This window comes from Mobula hypostoma, chromosome 2, assembly GCF_963921235.1.
Source record: "Mobula hypostoma chromosome 2, sMobHyp1.1, whole genome shotgun sequence".
NCBI classification, from domain to species: domain Eukaryota; kingdom Metazoa; phylum Chordata; class Chondrichthyes; order Myliobatiformes; family Myliobatidae; genus Mobula; species Mobula hypostoma.
Genome location: NC_086098.1, coordinates 50,956,355 through 50,972,675, shown reverse-complemented (window position 1 = coordinate 50,972,675; position 16,321 = coordinate 50,956,355). Strand labels below are relative to the sequence as shown.

Here is a 16,321-nt window from a genome sequence, read left to right as displayed (position 1 = left end):
TTTCACCTGCGTGCTGACTCTAATCTACTACATAGCAGTTCTAGGCTTTATCTCTGAAAATATACATCCACTCTCCACCCCACAGCCCTTTCACTAACATGATGACCACTGTATCCAAGCTGTAACATATAAAAGAAATGAAGCTAACAGATTAAAACTTGTTATCTACAAGTCCTAATGGGACAAATGCCAAAGTAAGTGCAGCAGCATCATGGGCACATAGAATGTATCAGTATTCACAAGAAAAGCATAAATTATACACAATTTCCACAACGTTCAAAGTCAATTTTATTATCAAAATACAGGTATGTCCCCATATACAATCTTAAGATTCATTTTCTCAGCAAATATATAGAACAGTAATAACAATAGGATCAATGAAAGATCAACCAAAGTGCAGAAGACAACAAACTGCAAATGCAAATATAAATCAAGTTCAATTATTATTTAACCATACATGGATACAGCTCAATGAAACAGTGTTCCCATTCGTTAAAGAGCAATAAATAATGAGAACACAAGATAATGAGATAGAGTCCTTAAAAGTGAGCTCACTGGTTGTGGGAACATTTCAAATGGGGCAAGTGAGTATTAGTTTCCTCTTCTTTCAAGAACCTGATGGTTGAGGGGTAGTAACTGTTCTTGAACCTGATGGTGCAAGTCCTGAGGCTCTTGTACCTTCTACCTGATGGCAGTAGTGAGAAAAGAGAATGGCCTGGGTGGCAAGGATCTCTGATGATGGATACTGCTTTCCTACGACAGCATTTCATGTAGAAGTACTCAATGGTTTAGAGGGCTTTACCAATTATGTAAATTCACTATCTTTTGTAGGATTTTCCATTCCAAGGCATTAGTGCTTCCATACCTGGCAGTGATGCAGCCAGTCAATACACTCTCCACGACACATCTATAAAGTTTGTCAACGTTTTAGATGTCCGCAGCCTCCTAAGGAAGAAGATGGGCTGCCGTCCTTGTTTCGCAATTGCTCTGATTACACACTTCAGGAGAGGGAAACCAGAGGTCCATCAGAGGAGCAGAGGGTCAGTAACTTTAGATTCCTGGGTGTCATTATCTCAGAGGACCCTTCACATAAATATAATTGCAAAGAAAGCACAACTACGCCTCTACTTCCGTAGGAGTCTATGGAAACTTGGCATGTCATCCAAACCTTGGCAACCTTCTACAGATGTGTGGTGGAAAGTGTGCTGACTGGCAACATTACTGCCTGGTATGGGAACACCAATGCCTTTGGGCAGAACATTCTACAAAAGATAGTGGATTCAATCCAGAACATCACAGGTAAAATCCAACCAACCATTGAGCACACCTACATGAAAGGTTGCAATAGAAAAGCAGCATCCAAAAATCCTCACCACCCAGGCCATGCTCTTTTCTTGCTGCCATCATCAAGTAGATGGTACAGATGCCACAGGACTCGCATCACCAGGTTTGAAGAACAGTTACTACCCCTCAACCATCAGGCTCTTGAACAAAAGGGGTAACTACACTCACTTAAGAACTCATTCATCTGGTTATTTCATGTTTGTTATTTATTGTTATTTATTTATATCTGCATTTGCATAGTTTCGTTGTCCAGTGATCCTGTTTACAGTTACTGTTCTGTAGATTTGCTAAGTATGCCGGCCTGAAAAGAATCTTAGGGTTGTATGTGGTGACATGCATTTACTCTGATAATAACTTTTACTTTGAATGTGCTGGGTGTAGGACAGGTCTTCTGAAATAGTAACACCAGCAATGTAAAGTTGCAAAACCATTCCACCTCTGATTCCCTGATGAGGATTGACTCATGGACCTTTGGTTTCCGTCTCCAGGACTCTCTAATCAGTTCTTTGGTCATGCAACATTGAGTGAGAGGTTGTTCTGACACCACTCAACCAGATTTTCAAACTCCCTCCTCTATCCGATTCACCACCACCTTTGATTCAGCCAATGGCAGTGGCGCCATCAGCAAACTTCAATATGACATTGGAACTGTGCTTAGCCACATAGACATAGGTATTAACAAAGCAGAGCAGGGGTCTATGCACACAGACTTGTGGTGCACCTGTGCTGATGGAGATTGTGGAGATGTTGTTGCCAACGTTCTGACAGTCAAAGCGAGCACTGAAGGCATAGCACTCATTTAGAAGTGAAGCCCTACTGTCTCCTATGTCACCCATTTTAACTTCATAGGAGGTGACAGTACTCTAGCCCTGCCACAACTATTGAGCATCCCTCATTGACGCAACTTTGGTCCAGAATTTCCAATTTGCTCATGAGATGACATTCCAGAGATCATACCTGCACCTCTTGTAGTTTTCTTGATTTCCAAACTTGAATGCCTCTGATCTGGCCCTCAGCAGATTTTGGATCTCAAGGTTCATCCACGAGATCACAATTAGAGAAAAAAAAAGCAAACCCATTTCAGAGAAAAGTAACAAAAGAAGTGATAGTGCTGCTTTACTAAAGTGCCTATGGTTTTGCTGGTTGGTTCAAGAACCGAATAGATGAAGGGAAGTAGATGTTCTTCAACCTGTGTGGGACTTCAGGCTTCTGCACCTCCGTCCTGCTGGTAGCTGTGAGAATTAGACACGGCCTGGATGGTGAGGATCTTTGATAATGAATGTTGTCTTTTTGAAGCAGCACATGATCTATTGGGCTAACTCCACTCTTTGCAGCTTCTTACATGCCTGTACATTCCAACTACTGTGCAAGACAATGACGCAACCAGGCAGAATACTTTCAAAAGTACACCTGCTGTAGTTTGTTAGTGTTCACTGACAAGCCAAACCTCCAAAACCACAAACACGAGGAAATCTGCAGATGCTGGAGTTTCAAGCAACACAGATAAAAGTTGCTGATGAACGCAGCGGGCCAGGCAACATCTCTAGGAAGAGGTACAGTCGACGTTTCAGGCCGAGACCCTTCGTCAGAGCTAACTGAAAGAAGAGATAGTAAGAGATTTGAAAGTGGGAGGGGGATTTCAAATCTCTTACCATCTCTTCTTTCAATTAGTCCTGATGAAGGGTCTCGGCCCGAAACGTCGACTGTACCTCTTCCTAGAGACGCTGCCTGGCCTGCTGTGTTCACCAGCAATTTTTATGTGTGCTCTTCCATAACCACCCAAGTAAAGGCACAATAGCAAGCCTTAATGTGACTGCATTCAAATGCAGGGCTCAGCGCATGTTATCCGATAGGTTTTTGAACTAGAGGGGATAATTTCACTCATTTGAACCGTAAACTGTTTCCACAAACTATGGCCTCACTTTCAAGAACTCTTAACGTCCTAAATATTTATTGCTCATTTATTATTAATATTGTATTTGCACAGTTTGTTCTTGGTTTTTCGTTGATTCTATTGCGTTGAACTTTTTAAAAATTGTTTTCAATTGGAATGTTAAAACATGATGGAATTTAGCAGGTCTGGGTCTATGAAAAACAATTTCCTCAAATGAGGCAATTCAGTACAAGAGAGCATAATCTATAATTGAAAGCTAGATCGCTCAAGAAATCTAAGGAAATGCTTTCTTCACACAGATTAATGGAAGTTTAGAACAGCAACTCTAAAAAGTCTGCACATGCTGGTTCAATTAAAACTAGAGACAGAAAATTTGGTTTCAAGGGACTTGACAGTTAGGAAACTGAATTTGAGAGACAGATCAGTTGTGCTCTGAATTGTAGAATAAATTCAAGTATCGTAAAATACTGGGATAGGCTAACATTTGTACAGACTCCCACATGACTGCCCAAAGCTTATCAATACAGTGACAGCACGGAGATTGGATAATTTATTCTGCTGAGTAAGCCATCTGAATCATATGAGGAGAGGAGAAGGCAGGAAATCAAATAGGCCTGCTCACTTGCACAGCAAGCCCTCAGCAGATAATTTCTGCCTGCAGTTATTCAGGAGGATTTCATCTTCTTCAATCTTCAGTATTTCTATGATTCGTGGTGAATAAATTACTCACATGATACAGTTTCATGCACAAATACAAAAAGAGAATTGAACATCAGGGAATGTTATTAAAATCTTATATCAAAAATGATTAAATACTACAAATGGATATAAAATAAATTTTAATGCAAGATTTTAATTAGATTCACTTCCTTAAAATCACCTTAATTGATGTCTTAGTCATATACAACAGTGCTAAAACCACAAAGAGCTACCAAAGTGATAGTACTTAATTAATCAAGCATTCATGGCTGGTGGAGGGAGCAATGAACATTAGCATGTTAAATCAAATCTCTTGCAGAAGAACCAGAAGTAACAAGAGATTTTCTTCCACTCAGCAGGTGGTTAGCATCAGGAATACACTGCCAGAAGGAACTGGTTCGACCCCACATTCAAAAAGGAACTAGGAAGTGTTTTACTGAAAACAAAAGGTATAGCACTCCATGGAGAAGTGTTCAGGGACTGGGGCAACTAGATTTCCTGTGCACAAAGCCAGCATAGATCCTTAACACCAAATCCAGTTCTGGTTTGATCCAGAGACAAATTATGCCAAGTTACTGAATGGTAAATGAACATTGCAGTATTTCCCTTCCATAGAAGGACAAAGACATGAGAGAGGTTATACCTTTATTATTTCCAATTCTGCTAGCATTCCTGCAATATAGAACAGTGCATTGGCAAAGGCTTTATATTCACTTCAAACTAAATAGTAACGCATACAAAGGAAATTACCAAAGTATCTTTGAAATCTCTTTTTCCTGATCTACAATCTCATCTTCTAGTAGGCAGCCACAAAACAAAGAAACACATTAGAACCCGTTCCAAGGAAAACCCCACACAAGACCATCAAACATTTAAAAGTGTGGGGGGGAAAGAAGAACAAATCATGCAAACAATAAAATGTAAACAAATATCATTAACTGCAGAGCCCCCAAAAGTGAGTCGTCGGAGCTGTGTCAACGGTAACAGGCCATAGCTGAAGTCAGTTCAGCCCTGACGCACCTGGGGTTGCCAATTGTCCCATACTAACCGGGACATCCCACACATTGGGCTAAATTGGTTTCTCCCAAACGGGACCGCCCTTGTCCCATATTTCACCTGCTAAGGTAGAGCGTTCCTATGAAACCGTTCGTAAGCTGAAATGGCGTAAAGCACAGAAGCAATTACCATTAATTTATATGGGAAAATTTTTGAGCGTTCCCAGACCCAAAAAATAACCTACCAAATCATACCAAATAACACATAAAACCTAAAATAACACTAACATATAGTAAAAGCAGGAATGATATGATAAATACACAGCCTATATAAAGTAGAAATAATGTATGTACAGTGTGTCAGAATCGGGAAGATTAAGCCAAAGCCGACTTGCAGGAAAAAAAAACAGCACGTACACGCATGCGCACATCGCAAGGCTTCATGGTCATGGTAGTCTTTCTCGGGGTAAACACAAGTGTCCCGTATTTGACTGCTACTTTTGTCCCTTATTTGGGAGTGAGAAAATTGGCAACCCTAGATACACCCCAATCAAATAGTTAAAAAAATGCAATCAAAAACATAAGGAACATGAACTGCAGAGTCCCTGAAAGTGAGTCCACAACTGCACATGTTCACTGCTGAGACGAGCACATGACAACTGTTCAATCCATTCTGTAGTCATCATCTGAAATCTACACCATTAAAATTCATTAACTGTTGGCTCAGCCAGGTACACAAATTAGCTGCCCAAAGCTTTACAAAGCTGTTCTGTGGACAGAGTTTGTTTTGTCACCCAAGTGATGCCATTTATGATAACAGCGTCTTGCTACAACTATTGGAAGCTACTTATTCTGACAAGTTCTATCCCGCTGAACCCAACATGCCTGAATTTCAATTGCAGGTCAGCAATTTTATGGCCATTGCCTGAGGTGGTTACCAATCTTCGGTTTAGTTAAGTAAGAATGTCTACAAAACATTATGCAGTTCCAACAGACGAAGGCCAAATACATTAAGAGAAAGGGAAAGTAAATGGAGAGAGAGATGGCCTCAGCATCGTGGTGTTGTGAAACTAGCTGAGCAACTGATCACATTGAACAATTTTTACAGGCAGCAAGCCACACAAAAAAACCTTACAGAACATAAAATAACCATAATATAAAAGAAATTAAAGTAAAAGCTGAAATACAATAAAATTTTAATAAATATTTTTACAGCAAAATGTTTGCTAATAACACCCATGGGTACCAAGTTGTGACCTATGAGGTTGCTAAGCAATTTAATGGCTCAGTAAGCTATTAAAACTCAGTAAAACTGCATACAACTAAATGTAACTTCATGTCTTTTTAGGGTTCTTTACACCAAGATTATTTCACAAATAGCCAAATTTAGCATTGCTTCACTGATTTAGCAAATTACATAGAAGGAAATTGTGAAAAGCCACACTACATGCCACATTAAGGAATCACTGACAGCAACTTTGGTATTTCCACATTTAACAAATCATGTGCGAAATCCAAAACTTGCTGTTGAGCTTCTTCCATTTGAAAAATGAGTACCGACTGCCTTACTATTGTCTTCACTTTATATTCTGGGTCACTGTTCTTCTGTGGCTTAGTAGAGAATGACGTGCAAGAGCGCCATATGAGCAAGGAGGTGGAAGTCATGAAGTGGTAGCAGTTGGATAAATTTGGAAGAAAACAAACTGCCTAAAAAAATGGAAAGAAAAGTTGTTAATTATCTTAAAGAGCATTAGAGGGTCAAAAGCAACAATTTGATCACAACACAGGAAAGGAACACAAGTCATGTATATAGAAGGCATGTGATTTAAACTTGATAATTATAGAACATCTACTAAATGCTGCCAATGGCTGGCTGATAGACAAGATCTTCATTATAAAGAGATAAAATAGGAATGAACAGAGGATGATTCAGAGTTACTGGAAGAACAAATCTACAACAGCAAATTACAAAAATGGATCAACAGGAAACCACACTGACTTGTTTGAAATAATGCATAACACTGGGTTAATGCCATATTTTAGTATGTTTTTCATGTACAGGCTTATAATCACTGTTCCCTCTAAGCTGAGCAGGTGCACTGTAACTGAAATGCTCCCTTGTACATAGCCTTTGTTGTCGCGCGACTGGAATTTTCTCTTATATAATGTCAATAAAATTATGAGATCTATGTTAATATAATAGAAATACCCTGTAATTAATGGTGTTGATAAATAAAATCCACAACTTTTCTAAATACTAAACACGTAACTTTTACTTTGAAGCATTTTAGAACTTCACTATATTTACATTATCAGTTTCAAGTGACAACACTGTTACACTTTGTAACAATAAACACAGAATGGAAGTTGGTAGTTCATTGTTTGTAAATCTCCAGCCCACTGAACACTGATGCCATCTAATCAAAACATTTTATTTTTGCCATTGTGCTTGTCAGTTGTTTTGACCACCTGACATCATTTACTCATGTGGTGAGTTGTGCTTTGTGTTCACTTGATATGCATATTGCAAAATTATTTCATGTGTTCAAGCAACACACACAAAATGCTGGAGGAAATCAGCAGGTCAGGCAGCATCCATAGAAATTAATAGGTCATTGACATCTCAGGCCATGACACTTCTTCAGGACTGAGAAGGAAGGGGGAAGACACCAGAATAAAAAGGTGCAGAGAGGGGAAGGAAGGTAGCTAGAAGGTGATGGGTGAAGCCAAGTTGGTTTGGGAAAGTCAAGGGCTAGAGAAGAAGAAAGCTGATAGGGGAGGAGAGCAAACCACAGGAGAAAGAGAAGAACAAGAGGACCCGGGGAAGTGTTAGACAGGTGAGAAGAGGTAAAAGGTTGGAGGGGGAATAGAGGAGAAGGTAGAGGGGGGAGTTTTTTTTAAACCGGAAGGAGAAATCAGTGTTCATACCATCAACACACATAAAAGTTGCTGGTGAATGCAGCAGGCCAGGCAGCATCTCTAGGAAAGAGGTACAGTCGACGTTTCGGGCCGAAACCCTTCGTCAGGACTAACTGAAAGAAGAGCTAGTAAGCTCGGCCCGAAACGTCGACTGTACCTCTTCCTAGAGATGCTGCCTGGCCTGCTGCGTTCACCAGCAACTTTTACGTGTGTTGCTTGAAATTCCAGCATCTGCAGATTTCCTCGTGTTTGCATTCATACCATCAGACTGGAAGCTACCCAGACAGAACACAAGGTGCTGGTCCTCAACTCTCTATGGCCTCCGTGCCAAGATGATCGACATGTCAGAACGGGAAGGGGTATTAAAACTTTTGGCCACCCAGAAGTTCCACTTGTGGCAGATGGAGCGGTAGTGTTCAACAAAGCGGTCTCCCTATTTACAATTGAGGACCGATGTGGAGGAGGTAACATCAGAAGCACCAGACTCAATAGATCCCAGCAGATTCGCAGGTGAAGTGTTGCTTCACCTGCAACGACTTTTTGGGACCCTGAATGGAGGTGAGTGAGGTGCATGGTTGGGTGTAGCACTTAGGCCACTTGCAGGGAGGGAGAGAGGGAGACCTGTGCGGAGGGACAAATGGGATAAGGAATTGCAGATAGAGCGATCCTGTGGAAAGTGGAGAGGAGTGGGAAAGTAAAAATGTTTAGTGGTGGAATCCCTTTGGAGATGGTAGAGGTTGCAGAGGCTGATGGGGTCACAGATAAGGAAAAGAGGAACTCTATCACTACTGAGCCAGTGGGAAGATGGGGTGAGTACAGCTGTTCAGGAAATAGAGGAAATGCGGGTGAGGGAAACCCCGTTAGGTTCCATGCAGTGCTTAGATCATTTATAAATTTCCTGCTCAGAGCAAAGGTTGTTTTCTGCAGCTGTAAAAAAAATTAGAGGGAACATTGTTTATAATATTTGTGAATTGATCCATAACAAGCTCTTCAAGCAAATGGTATTCTTGATAATCTGGACCATGCAGAAATATTTATCTATTTTGTCTAAGTACCCAAAGCTTCAATAATTATCATTTTAAATCTCAACTGTTCACACTGATGAAGCTAATCCAGACAGCAAGAGAGTTTCTTTTAAACCTCTTTCAAATCATAATGGCATTTAAACTTTGTGCACTATAAATCACAGGTTGTCCTCCACAGACTAAAAATAGAAATGCATAAACAGAATATTGAGCAGAAAGCAAGTCACACAAACCCAACATTTACTTCCAGTGGACTGTATAATATTTACACACTCATTCTCTGAAATACCATAGATCTCTCGCATACACATGAATAGGTCTCTGCTTTCTGCTGGCAAAATGAATGGAAGACTACCAAAATACATAAATGATGAAGCACAAGTTTAAACACATAGTGATGAATCACATGAAAATAGAAGCAACATTTTCAAAAAGATTCATTATACTGTCCAGAGTTTAACAGTTCTACATTATTCATTTAGAAGATCTAGTTCCTTATATACAATATATTGACAAACAGTACCAGCAAACTCAATAATGGAAAGGATTAAAAAGTCATCCATATTTGCTACGTACATTTAGTTGACTTTTTATAGCTTTATTTTTTTTCCTAAAAATAATTCAATTTGTCATTGGGTGCCATTTATTATTTTCCCGCATATGCTCACATATAGGGAAAACGGAAACTTTTGTCCATATATTAAAAGTAGAGTGCAGGAAATTATCCCCATAGGTTACATTGCTTGCTGCAGGGGATAAGAATAGCCATGTAGAGAACACCCATGCTACAACATGGGAAAACAAGTAGAGGTCTGTAGCAGATAGGGCTTGAAAGGATTGGAACAAATAGAATCAGCGTACCATCATAAGTATTTACTTCCATTTGACCAAAAACAATTTTGTTAACGTGGCAGGATTAAGAAAAAAAATTTAAAAGCACAAATAGGGTGCATCAATAAAGTGTTTAAATTCCAGCCACTAGAAGTCAGTATAGGAACTTTGAAAATTCCAAAATAGCTGTTAAGAAATGGGATTGTAGTTATCACACATTCATATGCAACTTTTTAAATATGTTCTCAAAAACTGGATATATCCCTTGCTTTTGATCATATTAACAATAGGCTTGTTCAGACTGCTGCAATGACTCATTATATTCTGTGTAACATTGCATACAATCAAATTTTAGAAAAATACCACTTTAATATTTTCAAATACAATTTATAACTTGTTCCATTCTTCAATCTTAAATATTTATATTACATAATCCAAATAAATACAATTCATATCGATGAATAGAAATTAATTTTAATAATCAATTCCAAAGAATTACTTGCTGATATCAAAACCCCTATAGCACATACTGTAGTTAGATTTAACAAGACCAGTGTAAAAGGCTTTTCTTGTACTCAGCATCATAAGAATTAATTCTGTCATTGCTGTGGCCATGTTCAGAGAATGCGTAAAGATATGAACACAAAAACCTGCAGAAAAAAATGAGCTAGAGTACTGAGCGTCTTATTTTTCCATAGCCCCGACATCAATATGACATTCTTCAGTTAAATTTGTTATTCTGGTTTCAGTTCATTGAAATATCAAAGAAAAAACCTCAACTTCCTTTGAGAATTCCATTACAAGTCATGTTTTATTGGATAGAGAGCAGATACAAATTAGTTTTGGGCTTGAACACATAATAATATCCACATTGCCTGGATTTAAGATCATCCTCATGAACACAGCAACAGCAGTGGCATATTATGCACCTTCATGAAGATGTACATCATGTAATGTACATGTAAGCCATTAGGTTTGCAACATTAGGATATAGGAATATCTGCTCCTCCATCCCCATTAAAAGGGTTAAGAGAACCCAGTACAGTATTAAGTTGGAGGCATATGGGAGTTCTCCAGGTTAGTCGAATGATGGTAAAACCTATCCTTTCGAGAACAAGACCAGGTCTCAGGTTCAGAACTCCAGGTTCAGAACAGTTATTACCCCTCAACCATGAAGATCTTGAGGGGATACCTTCACTCACCCCAACACTGAAATGCTCCCAGAAACTATGGACTCAATTTCAATAACTCTTCAACTCATGTTCTCAATATTTATTGTTTCTTTATTGCTGTGTACATACGTCCACTGATGCCTCTGGGCACAGCTTCAGTGATGTTCCTGGAATCATCAGGTGTTTCGGGTCTTTCAACATCATACACCCTCCTCCAAGTGACCCAGTTGGGGCTGATCAGACCCCAGCTTGTGTCCAGATGGCTAGCTACTTATGACTCCATGGCTCCCCTCTTTTGAGCCACAGTCATCGAGGCCCTCTCTGCCACATCGGTGGTAATGCAGATGGCTCTCCTCTTCCTCTCTCCCTCGATGCCCAAATTGCTGAAGGCTCTAAGGAATGGGCTATGAATCCCCTACAACCAACCTCCACTGGGAGACACCTCGCTCTCCATCCAGCCTGCTGACAGTTGCTGACCAGTCCTGTGTACTTGGAGAGCGTCCTTTCAAAGGCCTCCTCCAAGCCATCTTCCTATGGGACTGTCAGCTCCAGCAGCACCACTTGCAGACTCAGACACTAGGACAATGTCTGGTCGCAGGGTGGTGGTTGCGACATGGTCTGCCCCTTCCCTCTTCAGTCCTGACGAAGGGTTCCTGCCCGAAATGTTGACTGATCATTTCAGCTGCCGTTCGAGGTCCACCAACAGCTGCCAGTCCCTTGCAGAGGTCAGGATGCCTGCAGATGTTCTTTTGGCAGGTATTGGCTGCTCCCCAGCTCTGACAACGGCAATGGTCTGCTTGGAGGGTTGGGACTGCTTCGCCCACTCAACTCCTGCGCTAATGGCTTTAGCGATGGTCTTCAGGACCTGATCATGCCTCCATCGGTACCGTCCCTCACCAAATGCCCTTGCGCAGCCACTGAGGATGTGCTCCAGGATTCCTCGCTTGGTAGGTTCCGGGTGAAAAACCAGTAAGAAGAAAGAGAAGCCAGAAGGTGATAGGCAGGAAAGGTGAAGAAGGAATAGGGGAAAACACAATGGGTAGTAGAAGGAGGCGGAACAATGAGGGAGGTGATAGGCAGCTGGGGGAGGGGGCAGAGTGAAATACCTACCAGCCTTCTCCTTGCCACCCTCCCCCCCACCTTCTTTATAGGGCCTCTGCCCCTTCCCTCTTCAGCCCTGACGAAGGGTTCCGGCCCGAAACGTTGACTGATCGTTTCCACGGATGTTGCCCAACCTGCTGAGTTCCTCCAGCGTGTTGTGAGTATTGTTTTGACCCCAGCATCTGCAGAGTATTTTGTGTTTATGACTCTGTCTTGCCCCATGTGGGCAGGTTTGATGGGCTTGGAAGCACATCGTACACTGCCTGGATGAGAAATTGGATGCGGTGTAGTTCGGCTTTGCAAAGATCAGCCCAGGTCACTTTCCTGTCAACTGCATTCTCCCATCTTGTCCAAGCTCCGCCTTGCAGGTTCTCATCTCCTCCACTACTGTTCTCACCTCCTCCTGAACTGGACGATGTCTTTCCTTTCCTCTGGTATCCATTTGGGGAGTTGGAAAGGATCTTAGCCCAGCTCGGCCTTGTGTGACCACTCCCACCAGCCTCCTGTGACGCAGCCTTGCCTATGCTTCCTGAACCGCCTCCTCTGCCCTCCACTTCCCGCCAGTCCTTACTTGGATCCCTGCTCTAGCCACCTTTGGATCACTTGAGTCCCTATACTGTAGCTTCTCTGGCTCTTGTTACCTTGAATTCTTCCTCCAAGGATTTGAAGTTTCTTTTTCTCTTCTTGTATTTGCAGTTTGTTTTCTTTTGCACGTTGGTTGGTTGTCTATCTTTTTGTGTTTTGATTTTATATGGATTCTTCTGTGCTTCTTTGTATTTACTATGAATGCCATAAGAAAATGAATCTCAGGGTAGTATATAGTGACATATACAGTATGTACCTTGAACAGCTTGCAAACTGAAGAGGAAATTAAGTCAGCTGCAAAAATCATGCAAAATTGGAGAACACATCATATTTTCTAGGAGCTACATCCTATAGCTACATCCACAACATAGAACAGTAGCTTGTTGAGATGGGCAATGTTTGACACCTTCCAAATCTCCAAAGGTCACTACAAGAACACACTCAACCACTGATAACCTTTCAGCATAGCAGATGGGTAAAATAGAAATAGAACCATCTCTTATTTGCTGTCAATACAGCGCCAACCAGGTAATTCTGATTGACAAGAACCCAGATAAGCATATACAGAGGAAGGCAACACAGATAAGATTGATGAGGAGTAAGCTAAGGCATGTATTAGGCTGAAGGATCTCAAGTTGAGGTTAACCATTTAGAGATGGGAAAGAAAATATTTAAAAAATAACAAGAAATCACTGCAGAATTATTTGCTCAATATCATATTAATAGATGTATCTTTCATGACAGAGCATGACTGGTAACATTGCAGTGTGATTATCCAATACAGTAATAAAATACTCTGGAGGAACAGGTTAATTATAAATAAACACCAAGACAGCTAGACAGCATGGCAATGATAAGTGCTCAAGTTTTGATATAACAATGAAGTTTGTAATGCATAAATTTGAAATTTACTTCAATTTCTCATAAAGTATTAACGTTCAGGTAGATGGAGCTCATCAGCCTGGGATGGTAATCCATCTGAGAGAGAGAAAACTCTGATTTCAAACCTCCGCTGCCTTGCAGCCATACCCACTCATGGGAAAGGCTTTGGGAGTAAACCCTGAGGACAAATCCGGAGCTGGAGTCCCTCAGGCAGTCCGACGTTGCCTTCAACCTTGTTCTGGCAACTCCTGCGACGACACTGATGCCAAGCTGTATCGGCCTTTGCCCTTCCCTTGGACAACATCGGTGACTTGGAGAGGGGAGACTTGCAGCATGGGCAACTGCCGGTCTTTCATACAACCTTGCCCAGGCCTGCGCCCTGGAGAGGACACTCCAGTAGACTTTCCAGGCGCAGATCCATGGTCTCGCGGGACTAACGGATGCCACCAATAATGTTTACTAAGATATCTCAAGTACATTAAAAGTTCAGTGTAAAATTAAATTTAAGCAGAATTGCAGTATAAAATAAACAGAGTTAATGATGAATATAGTGTGGAGACGTGTATTATTACAATTACTTAACAAATAATACAACATAAAAATCATTGTGAACATTTCCCTAAAGTATAGATAGAACATGGGCACAGGATTATACAGTATATTGATTTGCATATTCACTTTATGACTATCCCACAGAAATGAAAAATTTGTAGCAAACTGAACTTGAGATTGCAAAAACCTATAATTAAATATTTTTATAATACAATGATCTTTTAGTAGCACTTGGTCAAGCTACTAAGATGTCCTTGTTGAATTTCTCCTTGGTAGGTCAGTAATCATGTTCACAAATGGGGTATTACATTTCATAATATCCATTCTACTGTACAATGTGACAGCACAGAAAACAGCTTTTCAGCCCATCATATCTGTGCTGACCTTATTGCCCATCTACACCAATCTCATTCGCCTGCATTTGCCCTTATCCTTCCATGTGTTGAATACTTAAATCAATTTCTGTACACAACTTAACTGCTTCTTCTAGCAGCGAGTTCCAGATATCAACCATTTTCTGAAAAGACTTTCTTCTCAAAGCTTTCATTTGTGATACTCCGACCACCCGGAAAAAATGATTCTGACCATCTACCCTGTGTCTCTTATAAAGTTAAGTACATCTATTTGGTCACCTCTCAGCCTCCTTTGCTCCAGGTAAAACAAGTGCAGCCTATCCAATCTCTCTCCATATCTAAAGTCCTCCAATCCAGACTGCATCCTGGGGAATCTCCTCAGAACTCACTCCAACTTTATCACACCCTTCCTGTTATAGTGACCAGAATCGCACACAATACTCCAAGGGAAATCAAAATAGTGATTTTTCCCCTATTTGCAACTTACTATCTAACTCTTTTTTTAATTCAATGTCTAAGATATGAAGGCCAGAATGCCACATGCCTTTATCATCCCATCTACCTGGGAACTATAATCTTGAACAAGGAAACCCCTGTCAGCAACCTGTCATTTATTATACATGCCAACTCCTATATCGCTTCCCAAAATCCTTCAGCTCAGATTTATCAGAATTAAATTCCATCAGTTAACACTCTGTCCAGCTTCCTATCTCATTAATATCCTGCTTTATCCTTAGACAACCATATTCATTACCGACATCACCAATTTCGGTGTCATCTGCAAACCAGCACAAAGCCCTACGAGTACACCCTAGTCACAGGCTTCCAATCTGAAAATTATCTTTCCATCATTAACTTCTGTTTCCTATTACCAAGCCAATTTTGTATCCAATTAGTCAGCTTACCTTGGATCACGTGTGATTTAACCTTTTTGAGCAGCCTACCATGTTGGACCTTGTCAGGTGCATTACTGACTTCCGCATTTGCAATCTGTACATCTTCCAAAAACTTAAATTAATGAAATAAAGTCTTGCTGACTATCCCTGATCAACCCAGCATTTTCAAATGTACATAAATCCTATTCCTTTTAAATTTACCCCAAAAATGTCTTCACTACCGATGCAAGTATCATCCATCTGCAGCTCTTATCCACCAGTGCCTCAGCTATACCCTCTCTTGGATTTCCATCGCAACCTCGTGTGCATCTCAGTAGGCCTGGAGGGTGGTTATCAACATGTATTTGTCACACATACAGTGAAATATGCACTTGCATTAACAATCAACATATGAAGGATGCTCTGGGGCTGCCCAGAAGTGTTGTCACACATTGCAGTGTCAACACAGCATGTCCACAATACTCAGCAGAAGAACACAAGCAGCAACAACAATAGAACAAAACAGGTTCAAGTTTAATTGCCAGTCAAACCTATGTGAATACCCATGAATATAGCCAAATGAAATAGTGTTCCTTCAGAGCCAAAGTGCAAAACACAGCACCAACAGTCATACACAGCACAAGGCACATATAGCACATACAAGATAATAGTAAACATATAGCCACCAAAAAATATAGCCCAAGTCCTTGAGTCATGCCCTGTAGATCGATGGTGCAGGATGTGGTCGACAAGAACAAGCCCACCGCAGTCCACAGACGAACATAGTGCAGCTTGTTTTCCACCAAGCAAATACCAGAGGGCAGCACTGACAGGCAGGACCAACATCCAACTCAGCACAAATGCCCCACCACACCGCCTCCAACATTCCTCTCCTGGGCAGCTTCAAGAGGCAACCCTGTGGCATGAAGCACAATGCAACAACAGAAAAACAAGCCCCTTTCCTACCCTCCCCACACATAGACAGGCCTCCAACTCCAGGACAGGCTGCTACCATGACTCCAGTTCTTGGTTCCAGACCACAGACATCAGGTTCCTCTAGTCCCTGGCTGGGACTTGAGCTTCAGGCCTCAAAC

General features: G+C 41.0%; 1 protein-coding gene across 7 annotated transcripts in view; it reads right to left on the bottom strand.

Annotated features, from left to right (window-relative positions):
• Positions 1–16,321, bottom strand: part of LOC134339951 (kelch-like protein 29) — a 489,081-nt gene that overhangs the window by 461,714 nt on the left and 11,046 nt on the right. For 2 of the 7 annotated variants that reach the window (XM_063036765.1, XM_063036783.1), the window contains exon 2: positions 6,502–6,639. The exons of the other annotated variants lie outside the window; for them this stretch is intronic. The gene's annotated coding sequence lies outside the window, so the exon portion shown is untranslated. The remainder of the gene's footprint in view (positions 1–6,501; positions 6,640–16,321) is intronic. 7 annotated transcript variants of the gene reach the window in all.